This window comes from Silene latifolia, chromosome 3 (assembly GCF_048544455.1).
Source record: "Silene latifolia isolate original U9 population chromosome 3, ASM4854445v1, whole genome shotgun sequence".
In the NCBI taxonomy this organism is placed as follows: domain Eukaryota; kingdom Viridiplantae; phylum Streptophyta; class Magnoliopsida; order Caryophyllales; family Caryophyllaceae; genus Silene; species Silene latifolia.
This window is the reverse complement of record NC_133528.1, coordinates 65,312,765-65,324,271: the sequence shown is the minus strand read 5'-3', so window position 1 is coordinate 65,324,271 and position 11,507 is coordinate 65,312,765. Positions and strand designations below refer to the sequence as shown.

At 42.8% G+C, this 11,507-nt stretch overlaps 1 long non-coding RNA gene across 1 annotated transcript; it reads left to right on the top strand.

Annotated features, from left to right (window-relative positions):
- Positions 1-1,128: 1,128 nt before the first annotated feature.
- LOC141646119 (uncharacterized) lies at positions 1,129-2,282 on the top strand. The gene is made up of 3 exons (XR_012545355.1): positions 1,129-1,289; positions 2,067-2,122; positions 2,212-2,282. It is a non-coding gene; the product is annotated as an uncharacterized LOC141646119 (long non-coding RNA).
- The last annotated feature ends 9,225 nt before the right edge of the window (positions 2,283-11,507 follow it).

The following is an 11,507-nucleotide window of genomic DNA, read 5'->3' as shown; positions in this document are numbered from 1 at the left end:
GGGTCATGTGTGGTACTTGGGCGAGCGCTTGGCTCGTCAGTGCTCGCGAGGCGTGTTGACGGTTCCCGTCGATCCTCCCAGGACGATGTTTAGGGAGCCATCTGAGGCTGAGAGGGAGGCGGACTTGGCTGGTTCCAGTGGTGACGCCCTTCTTCTTCCTGGCGAGGACTACTCGGCGTTCCTTTACGGGAGACTGGCGTACTGGCCAGTGGTGGTGAGTATCTTTTTATTTTTCCTTTTGATTTGATTTTTGAGAACCATGATGAAAGATCATCGATTGATGAGAACCATTTGTCTTTGTAGGAGGTCGAGGCGGCGGGCATCGAGCCCCAGAGTACCCCGAGACCCTCGAGTACACTGACGCGACCGGGAGGACGACGATCTCTGAGCTGCGTGACTTTGACGTAGCCGTGATGGATGCTGGCCTGGACGACTGGCAGCATCTGATTCGGAGGGTGAGCTTTTAACTTGTATAACCTTTGTGTAAGAACACATTTGATTGAGTTTGTTCAATTGTTGAGAATTCCCCTTTTTTGAAAATGCAGGTTGCGCCGTCTCGGTTTGTGGCGTTGTGGAGGGTGGCCAACCGGCTGCAAGCTACTGCCGTCGAGGCACTTGTCGGCGGTCGGGGTCGTCAGGTATGAACCTTACACCTATTTCTTTTTTGACTTTCTTTTGATTTTTCTAGTTTTGCTTGAATTGATTGACATGAGCCAATTTATTGTTTACAGGGCGACCGCGAGCTGGAGCGAGAGTTGACCCAGTCTCGGGAGGAGACAGCTCGCGTGTTGAGGGAGCTCGAGGTTCGGGATGCCGAGATCGCCGCTCTCTTGGCGAGGGTTGCAGAGTTGGAGGGCTCCCAGCAGTAGTTTTGTGTAGCTTTTGTCGTATTTTGCATATTTGTACATTTGGACTACCATTTCGAACATTTTTTTGGACTCTGTTTGGGGCTCGAGCCCCCAGTTTGTACATTTCCTCACTACTACAAAAAAGACTTCTTACGACGCTCATCTAACGGCGCTCAGCCCAATAAACGCTGAATTAAGTTCAATTAACCCAAAAATAAGGCGCTTCTAAAAAGCGCTTGATAATAGCGCCGTGGTTTTTAGCATATACAATACGCGGGAGGCAAGAAATGAAAATTTTATTCTACCGCCTATCTCCCTTGTCTACGCATATAGCCTTGAAACTTGAAATTAAAACCTCCCACCACTCAGTATATTCATATCTTCTAGAGATGGGAGAGAATTGAGATGCTAACCCTCATGGTGGCCAAATTAACATACGAGGTTTTCTGCTTCTTTCAATCTTTCTGGTTCTTTTTGTATATTTGTATATATATTTTGGTTGATTTTAGAGTTTTAATTGTCTTTTTACTTATATTTCTTTTTTTTTTCTCCCAGTAGAAAATTGGGGGTTTCTTTGTTTTGGTTGAACTCGAGAATTACATTCATTCTATCATTATGTAATTGTATATGTTATAATCTTATTCATTCAGTTGTATATGTGATCTCGAAAATTGGGGGTTTCCGGTGGAACTCGAAAATTGGGGGTTTCTTTGTTTTGGTATGCTGCTTTGAATATGACATCCCATTTTGAGGGGTAAACTGTGTTAATTTTCCTGTTAGTTCTTCATTGTTTAATTGCAGGGCTAATTTCGTGGCTGTGTGTAATTACTCCTTTGTGAATAGTTATAGTTTTGTATTGCACCTTATTGTGAAAGGAAGTTGAACTTGTGGCCTGAGTAGTGACTTGTGTCTTGATTGTGGTGCAAATGGTTTTATACTTCAACAATTCTTGTTTAAGACCGTCTTAACTTAAGACGACCCTCATAATGGATTATAATGGAGACGAAAATGGAAAGAGTTTGTGAGACGTCTTAACTTCAGACGGTCTTAAGCAAGCCCTACTCTCTATAGTTTATGATTCCCTGCCCTGTCTTTCTCAATATCCTTCTTTTAGATGTTGACAGGCGCCTTTGACTACCATTTCTTATCTGACCCCCCCCCTTTAAAAGTGCGTGCTTGTACAAGTATAGTTTGACATTATTTGTAATATTAATGTAGGAATGGATCTTTTCGACTAAGGTAATTGGAATATATGATACGCAACTCGCCAAATGGTATGTGCTAGTTTTCTTAATCCTTGTTTGAATGAAAACATCTGAAGGAAAATGGATAGGAGGGGACATAACTACAATTGTTTGTTTAGCAATATGCAGGTAGAGCAAATTAGATGAGATATAATATGTAGGAGAAACTCATACCGATATACTTATTGCTTTGTACATACATCTCTTTATTCATTTCATTGCTTTACACGAGTTCCATATGCCAACTGTTTTTCATTGGTGAAATAAATCCTAAGGGCGTTAAGTTTTTCTTTGCACTTGTTGCAGATTGATGTTTGCGAGAGAACATGAAATTTTTCCAAGTTGACAATGGATTGAAATATGTTATGCAGGCATATAGTAGGATGAAGCATGCTAGAGTAACCATCGTATTGCTTATGATATGTCACCAAAACAGTCATCAATAGGTTGTATTGTACTTGACTTTCTACGATATATAGTTTAGCATCGAGTTTATTTTTGCTGTATTGTTTTTTAACAATGGTTTATAATACATGGAATGGGGCATGTATCCAACAATATTGTTTTTATTCAATAAAAATTCTTTACGTTGAAATTGTGAACATATGTATGCTTAATCACACATTGTTGTAATAGGCACTGAGATTCTATAGAAATATGCGTACATTTATGAGAGATGTTTTAATAAGCGGTGTTAGCATGAAGCTAACCCTTAAATGCTCTGATGTTTCATTGTATACCTGATAACAATGTTGCGGCGCTATTATACAATATATACCGACGCATATAATTAGCGCCTTAAAAGGACCTAGAGGCGTAGGCAAAGCCGACGCTTTTGATAGCGTCGGTATAGCCCTTAGCGACGCTATTTAGCGCCTGTAAAAGAAAATAAAAGCGCTGCAAGAAGCCTTTTTTGTAGTAGTGCCTCCGTTTGGTATATATACGATGGCCTGAGTGCCTTTGCTGCTGGGTTGTGTTGCTTGTATCTGCAGGTTAGTTTCGAACAGGTTTGGTAGATGGCGGTTTATGTCGTATGCTGCCGAAATTTACATAGAAAAACACGCAAAGCATACATTTTTATATACATATGGCCTTAATTAGCGCAAAATGAGAGACTCAAAAGAACGCGAAAAAAAATGCTGATCACCAAAAATTTTGCTGGAAATGACCGGACGGTAGGGAGGGTTACCTCCTAAAAAAAAGGAAAAATAGAAATCTATAAGTTTAGAAATGAAATTAAAGAATAAAAATCAATATATACAAGTTGAAATTAAAATGAAAATTATTTCCTAAAATGAAAATGAAATTTATTTCCTAAAATGAAAATATACAAGTGGTATAATGGCAGAAATGTCGATGTCGCCTCAAAATGCGTGCCCGCGAATTTAGGAAACTTGAAACATGGTAATCTTCCCGTATTTACCAAAATAATAACCTGTAGGAATAGGAAATTATTCGTTATGGAATTAGGAAAGATCCAACGCGGAAAATCACGAAGTGAAGCTCGAAAGAGGCGCAAAGATGAGTGCGTCCCTTTGAAGAGGCGCAGGCCCAGTCGCTGCTGTTCCCAGGTTGTTCTATTCTGACGGATTTTTGGAAACAGCAATTAGTATAAATAGAAACGTCGATGGAGCTTTTATTCACACAAATCTTCCGTCTCATCTTCGTCTAAATACACAAAATTCTTCAAAATAAATTTTCTCATCATGAATACTTTGGAGATCCGCTTGAAGGAATGGACCAACGAATTTTCAAATATGGAGAAGCATGATATGGGCTCTTATAACTTTTGATCGTTGTTGAGTTTGAAACTCATCAAGGTTGTGAAACCGTTCTTGGATGCTTGCCTTGACTATTGGGACCCAAATTACCATGTTTTTGCGTTCCCTGGAGGTGATATTTGCCCCTTTCCCCGAAGAAATTGTCTTTTTTTGGTGGATGGGACCCCGAACATTTGCCTGCCATTCCTTCTACTTCTCAAGGGTACAAAAGCAAATTTAGAGATTTGCTTGGATTGACTAGACTTGAGGTGGACCGACTAGTTACCTCAAAAGGTGTGAGGATGTTGGACTTTATAGATCGATTTATCAACAGGGCCGACCCCACCGTTTCTCATGTTGCTAGGCGGAGGGCATTTGGCTTTTGCTTGTTGCATGTGTACGTCTTCCAAGGGCATGTTGATGAAGACATGAGAGGTGATCCCCGTCTTTTGGGCCTTGTTGAGCAGATGGAGCTGCGCAGGAGCCCAGCTTACTTATGCTTGGGAGAGATCATATTGGGCTTGGATAATAGGAAATCCAACCGTGATCTGCCGTTCTTGGGGAGTCCCGTCATCTTACAGGTAAAAGACACCTTTCTTTTTTTGTGTTTTCGTTTTTCGTTTTTTTTTTTTTTCCGTTTCGTTTCGTTTTTTTTTTTTTTTTTGATGTCTAATACCTTCTTTTGGGTAGGTTTGGCTTATGGAGCGGCTCCGATTAATCGAGCCCCCAGTTCATGCATTTTCCTATCATGCCCGTTCGATCGCGATGAGGACAAGGTTGTACATGGTGGACTTCACCCGGGTCTGTGACTATTGGAAGAACAAGCTGAAGAGTGATGATGGCCCGCTGATCAGGTGGGTCGTTCCATGGTGGCACCTCAAGTCTGTCACTGGAGTGTCTTCTTTGGATTCCACTAGGTCGGTGCGCATTCATGGATTGGAGTTTATGGTGTGTATCTTCCCAGAAAGGCTGATGAGGCAAGTTGGGTTGAAACAGACGATCCCGAGACTTGATACCGTCCCGCAGACTGCTATGGCGCTTACTACAGAGAGCCGAAGAGAGTGGGCTATCAAATGGGCCCAAAGAAACATGTGGTTCTTGAGTTTCTCCGCCAATGCTTTATGGGTGTCGGATTCTTATCTGAGGTGGAGAAAGGCTACAACTCCGGAAGAGCGCGAGAAATTGAGGAAGCGCGAGCCTATCGACTACAAGGTGCGTGAGGGAGAGAAAGAGAAAGAGAAGCATCTGACAGAGGGAGAAGAAGAAGCTGAGTTTCAAGTTGTTCATCCTTCGAAGAAACCGAGGACTACTACTGTCGTAGAGATGGTGGTTGGCAAGAATGGAAAAGCTAGGCCTCGAGAAAGACCGTTGGTGATTAGGTCTGAAGTGGCGCAAGAGCGTCCGGCTCGAGGTCGTGACAAGAAATACGGCAAGAATGACAAGGGCAAGGGGAAGATGGAGGAATAGCCCAAGTCTCTTTATTTATTATTTGATTATTATTATTATTATTGTTGTAATAAAAAGGAGAGATTTTTAGAATCCTAGCCTATTCTATTTTTATTATGTAGCGTATTATTATTATTAGAAAATGAATGAATGAAATAAATAAAAAAAGGTTAAGTGGTTATGAAACCTTTGTGATTTTCTATTTATTATTCTTGTCGAATTTCAAATGCAATGCAAATGTCCTTCTATTTACATTTTAGATATAATGGGTTGAATCCCGTGAAGGATTGCCTACGTATTCACTTGAAAAGCGAAATCAAACCCTTGCGCGTAGTTCAAGTAAATGTAAAAGAATAATTGTTCGAAGCAAGAGCTTGTAATGAACTTAGAAAATAAGCATGAGCTTTTGCTTACTCTGAAGGTGCGAATTTAGTTTGTTTGATGATATGAGGATGACAAATTTGTCAAAATGCAAGAGCACAGTGACATTTAGCTTATTTCAGCTTGGCCAGGGGCCGTTTATTTAGTGCCACAAGAGCGACACGTGGGGTTACGCGAGGCGCGTTTTCATTCCTATTCTAGGCATAGTATCGTTTCAGTTGGTCAAGGTTTGTTGGGTTTGAAAATTCATTCCCATCTAGGTCTGTGATCCTAACCGCACCCCCTGGGAGTATGGATTTGACTAGAAATGGTCCGGCCCAATTAGGTTTGAATTTTCCTCGTGGATCGACAGGTAAAAGAGCTCTAACCGATTTGAGCACTAAGTCTCCTTCTTTGATGTTTCTTGGCCTAACCCTTTTGTTGAAAGCTCGTTTGATACGTGCTTGATAGTTTTGGACATTATGTAAGGCGCGTAGCCTACGTTCATCCAGGAGGATGAGTTCTTCATATCTGTCCCTCTTCCCATCGGCTTCTGGGATTTGAGTTTCGAGTAGAATACGCAAGGATGGTATTTCTAGCTCGGCTGGTTGTACAGCTTCCATGCCGTAGGTCAAATAGAAAGGAGTAGCCCGAGTGGGCGTCCTGACAGATGTACGGTACCCCCATAAAGCAAAGGGTATCTTGCTTGGTCAATCTCTATAGTTGTCAATCATTTTCTTGAGGATTGTGACAACATTCTTGTTTGCCGCCTCTACCGCGCCGTTAGTCTGTGGTCTATAGGGCGAAGAGTGGTGATGCTTAATCTTGTATTTGGCTAGCAATTGCTCGGTTTCAGCTTGGAAATGTGATCCGTTATCGCTAATGATCTCATGTGGGCAACCATATCGACAGATGATGTTGTTTTGTATGAATTTTGCCACATTTTTAGCTGTAAGACCAGTGTAGGAAGCCGCTTCTACCCATTTGGTGAAATAGTAGATTGCTACTAGAATGAAACAAAGGGCCTCTGTTCCGGTCAGGGTTATCTTCCCGATTATGTCAATTCCCCATGCAGAAAATGGCCAAGGGGATGTCATTGTATAGAGCAATGAAGGAGGGACATGTTGTACATTCCCGAAGATTTGGCAGTTGTGGCAATGTCTTACGTATTTGATGCAATCGGATTCCATTGTGGTCCAATAATATCCCAAGCGTGTGATTTTCTTTGCCATCATGGGTCCACTCATGTGAGGACCGCATTCTCCGTCATGGACTTCTTCCATCACTTTTCGTGCCTGTGAATGATCAAGGCAACGTAGGACTACACCAAGAGGTGTTCTTTTGTATAATTCCCCTTGCATGAGAATGTATTGGGAAGCTAGTAGGCGTATAGCACGTTGTCCCCTCTTATCCACGTTTGGTGGATAGGTACCATTAAGCTTAAAATTCAGGATTGCTTGGAACCAGGGTTCCTGCGCGATTTCCTCTTCATCGGTGATTTGGTGGACATAAGCCGGCTCTAACCGTCGTTCGATGCACAAAGGCATTTCCACCATGTGATCTGGCATATTAATCAATTATGCAAGTTTCGCAAGAGCGTCTGCAAATTGATTTTCCTCCCGAGGTAGGTGTAGGTAGGTTACGTGATCAAAGAATTGAGCGACTTGGTCTATTCTAGCTTGATAAGGTGCGAGGCTTTCGCTTCGGATTTTCCAAGATCCTGTAACTTGGTTAATGATTAGTGATGAATCCCCATGTACTCGGAGGTTTTTAATGCCTAAGCTTACTGCCGCTTGTAGTCCAATGAGACAAGCTTCGTATTCTGCAGCATTGTTTGTCACCTCGAAGTCGAGTTTGACAGCAATTGGTGTATGCTCACCTTCAGGAGAAATGAGCAACACTCCTATTCCGAATCCTCTTAAGTTTGATGCTCTATCAAAGTATAGGTCCCAGGAGTCTACATCAGTTTGGAGTCTATCCTCGTCTAGAAATCACCAAGTATCTATCGTTTGTACGTCATTGATAGGATTTTCTGCGAAGAATTCGGCGACGGCGCGACCTTTTATAACTTTCAGTGGCACGTATTTTAGGTCGAATTCTGAGAGCATCAAGGTCCATCTTGCTAGACGTCCGTTGAGGACGGGTTTCTCGAAGAGGTATTTGACTGGATCCATTTTGGAGTATATTTTGACGGAGTAGCTAAGCATGTAGTGGCGTAACTTCTTCGTTGCCCACACAAGAGCGAGGCATGTCTTTTCGAGTTGTGAGTGTTTGCACTCGTACTCCAAGAACTTCTTACTAAGGTAGTAGATAGCTCTTTCTTCATTTCCTACAGTTTGAGCTAGCATGGCACCCATGGCCGTTTCGGTTACTGTGAGATATAAACCAAGAGGTTGATCTCTTTGTGGTGGCATAAGCACTGGTGGTTTAGCCAATATCTCCTTGATTCGGTCGAAAGCCTTTTGACAGTCATCGTCCCACATGGTGTGGTCCGTTTTCTTGAGTTTCTTGAAGATAGGCTCACAAATCATCGTGAGTTTCGATATGAATCGACTTATATATTGTACCTTTCCCGGAATCCTCGACTTCTTTTTCTCTCGTTGAGGTTGTGGCATTTCGATCAGAGCTTTGATTTTGGAAGGATATATTTCTATACCTCGTTGGCTAACAACGTATCCCAGGAGTTTACCAGATGTTACCCCGAATGTGCATTTCTGAGGATTGAGCCTCATGTTGTACTTTCATAGTCTTGCGAAGAACTTGCGAAGGTTCGCGATATGTCCCTCTCTTTCCTTAGATTTGACAATCATGTCGTCTACGTATACCTCAACTTCTTTGTGCATCATGTCATATAGGAGTGTAGTTGCAGTGCGTTGATATGTAGCTTCGGCATTGATCAATCCGAACGGCATTATCGTATAGCAATAGGTTCCCCATTGGGTGACGAACGCGGTCTTGTGCATATCTTCCATGGCCATCTTGATTTGGTTATAACCCGCGTACCCATCCATGAAGGACAGTAATGCGTGGTCAGCAGTATTGTCTACCAATATGTCGATGTGAGGTAGAGGGAAGTCATCTTTTGGACTTGCTTTGTTTAAGTCCCTAAAGTCAACACAAACACGGATTCTCCCATCCTTTTTGGGTACGGGTACTATGTTAGCTACCCAGTCAGAATACTCGGAAACTTTGATGAACCCGGCTTTGAATTGCTTGTCAACTTCTTCCTTAATCTTTAGAGCCCATTCTGTTCTCATTCGTCGAAGCTTCTGTTTTACAGGTTTGAAACCTGGTTTAATCGGAATCCTATGTTCAGCGATATCCCTGTCGATCCCTGGCATGTCTTTGTAGGACCAAGCGAAAACATCTTTGAATTCATTAAGGAGGTCTATGAAATCGGCCCTTTCGGTAGAGCTCAAGGTAGTCCATATCCTAAGTTCTTGGGGTTCTAGTTCGGTTTCTACGTTGATGGGTTCGGTGTCCTCTATTACTGGTCCCCCTTCCCCTTCCTGTAGTATTTCTTTGGCTACGTAGGGAGGTATTTCGATTAAGTCTGGGTCTTGGTCATCCTCAGTATCATCATAAACAGAATTGCACTCAAGATAACACAAAGAGTAAGCAGAACCTGATTTATTCATATTAAAATTTGAGTAAAGTTGAAACAAAGAAGCCAACTGATCCATGGTCAGTGGCGGCAAAGGGACAGTGGTTGGGGCATTTCCCGAACTACTGTGACTACTCGAGACTAAGCTAGGAGAAACGAAGGGAGTGGGGATGACGACAGGAGTAGACTCTCTAATGACTTCTCTAGACTCCGACTCTGACTCCGACTCCGACTCGAACTCATCGTCTTCTGGTTCTCCTTTGAACATCTCTCCTTCTCCAGTGGTGAGCTTGAAGAGTCTTCCTTGATTGTTGGTCCACCCTTTCTGCTGTCTTGCGTCGGTTTCTGTGATCAACGCGGTGGGGTTGAAGCGATCGTCTTGAAGTATCATAGCAATGATCTCATCCTGCGCGGCCCTAACGAATCGATCTTCTCCAAACAGTAGGCTAACAGCTTGTTCGTCTAAGCAAGGTGCTTGACGGGTTTTGACGGTAGGAACCGTTTCTGGAGGGATGAAGTAGAAATCATGAAAGATCTCGATTCCGGCTAACTTCCTCTCGAGATAATGCCAAGACTCGGGAAATCCGTGAAAGAGTTCTAGACTTCTTTCTTGAACAAAATATCCATTTAAAGTAGGGAGATATGGCCTCATTTGGACTCCCACGTGCTTGCGGTTTTGGACTTGGGCGAGCATTTCGAGAACCTCATCTTTTGTGGGTTTATACCCTAGTCCCAGTGGTATCCTCGTTGAGTTGCCTTCCTTGTATGGTGCGAAGGTATTCTTTCGAATAGGGTTCAAAGGCATTCCAGGGAAGTATCCCTGGGATTTGAGTATGTGGTTGACCACCAAGTTAGAGTAGGGATTATAGTATAAGGGTGCCAACTCACTTTCTATGACGCTTACACTTTGGAAGCCCCCAAGTTCGTATACGGGATCCGCAAGGACTTGATTGTTTGATTGTTTTTCGATTATTGCTTTGATGGGTGACGAAGTGATCGTCACTACTTTGCCGTTTAGTGAGATCTTGATCTTTTGATGAAGGGTGGATGTTACCGCTTTGGAAGCATGAATCCAAGGCCTTCCCAGAAGTATGTTGAATGAAGCTTCAATGTCCACTATTTGGAAGCTAACCTTTCGTTCTATTGGTCCCGTGGCTATGGTTAAGTTAGCAAGTCCTACTACCTTTCGTCGTGTACCGTCGTATGCACGCACACCTTGATTGGTAGGGGTCCAATCCGACTCTTTCATGCCCAGTTTGTATGCCGTTTTGAGGGGTATGACGTTGACCGCGGAGCCATCATCCACCAAGGTCATTGGCACATTCTTCTTTAGACAAATGATAGTGATGTATAGAGCAAGGTTGTGACTAGCGCCAAAAGGTGGCAAGTCTTCGTCTGAGAAAGTAATAGGATTACTTAGCTTAGGTGATTCTTGGAAGACCAAGTTGACTACATCTTCAGGAGTGGAGTTATGTGCTACATTTAGCTTGGCCAAAGCTTGCAGTAAAGCTTGGCGATGTGGAAATGAGCTTGCTACTAATTGCCAGACTGAAAGCTCAGCCTTTGTTTTCTGTAATTGCTTGAGCAAATGATCAGTGGGGTCATCTTCGTTGTCATTTGGTGTGATGACGTTGGTCGGACCATTTTGAGTAGTGCTTTGATATGGACGACCCGAACGAGTTAGGTGGTCCACATCTTGGTCTTCACCATTTTGGACTATCTCTTTGACTAGGGAGTTTTCAATGAGATATTCGTCCTCATCATCATCGGCTCAAACTCCATTGATTGCAGCTAGTTCTCTCATCCTCATGATATCACCCTCTAGTCGTATGATTTGATCGACTAGTTTATCAACCACGGTGATTATTTCTTGCATAGTGGCACTTTGAGAGAAGATTAGTGGCACACGCTCTTCGGGTATTGCGTTGGGATTGCGTAAGGTTGTTACCAGGTTTTCTAGTTCCCAAACTTGTCTATCTACACTCCTTGCCCATGTGATGAAGTCGGAAATTGTAGGGGAGATAGTAGAGTAGAGCCCTTCGTTCCCGATCGCATGAATTTCATTTTCGATGGGAGAAATGAGGTGTGAGCAATCTAAGGTAGATTCATCACTTGTGATCACTAGAACTCCAAGAGGATTCTGAGTGTTGTTGGGCTTACCTCCCGGTGGTATTGGGAGTCGACCATCTTCAATCATGTCTTGAAGCACGTTTTTCAACTTGTAGCATTTTTCTGTGTCGTGCCC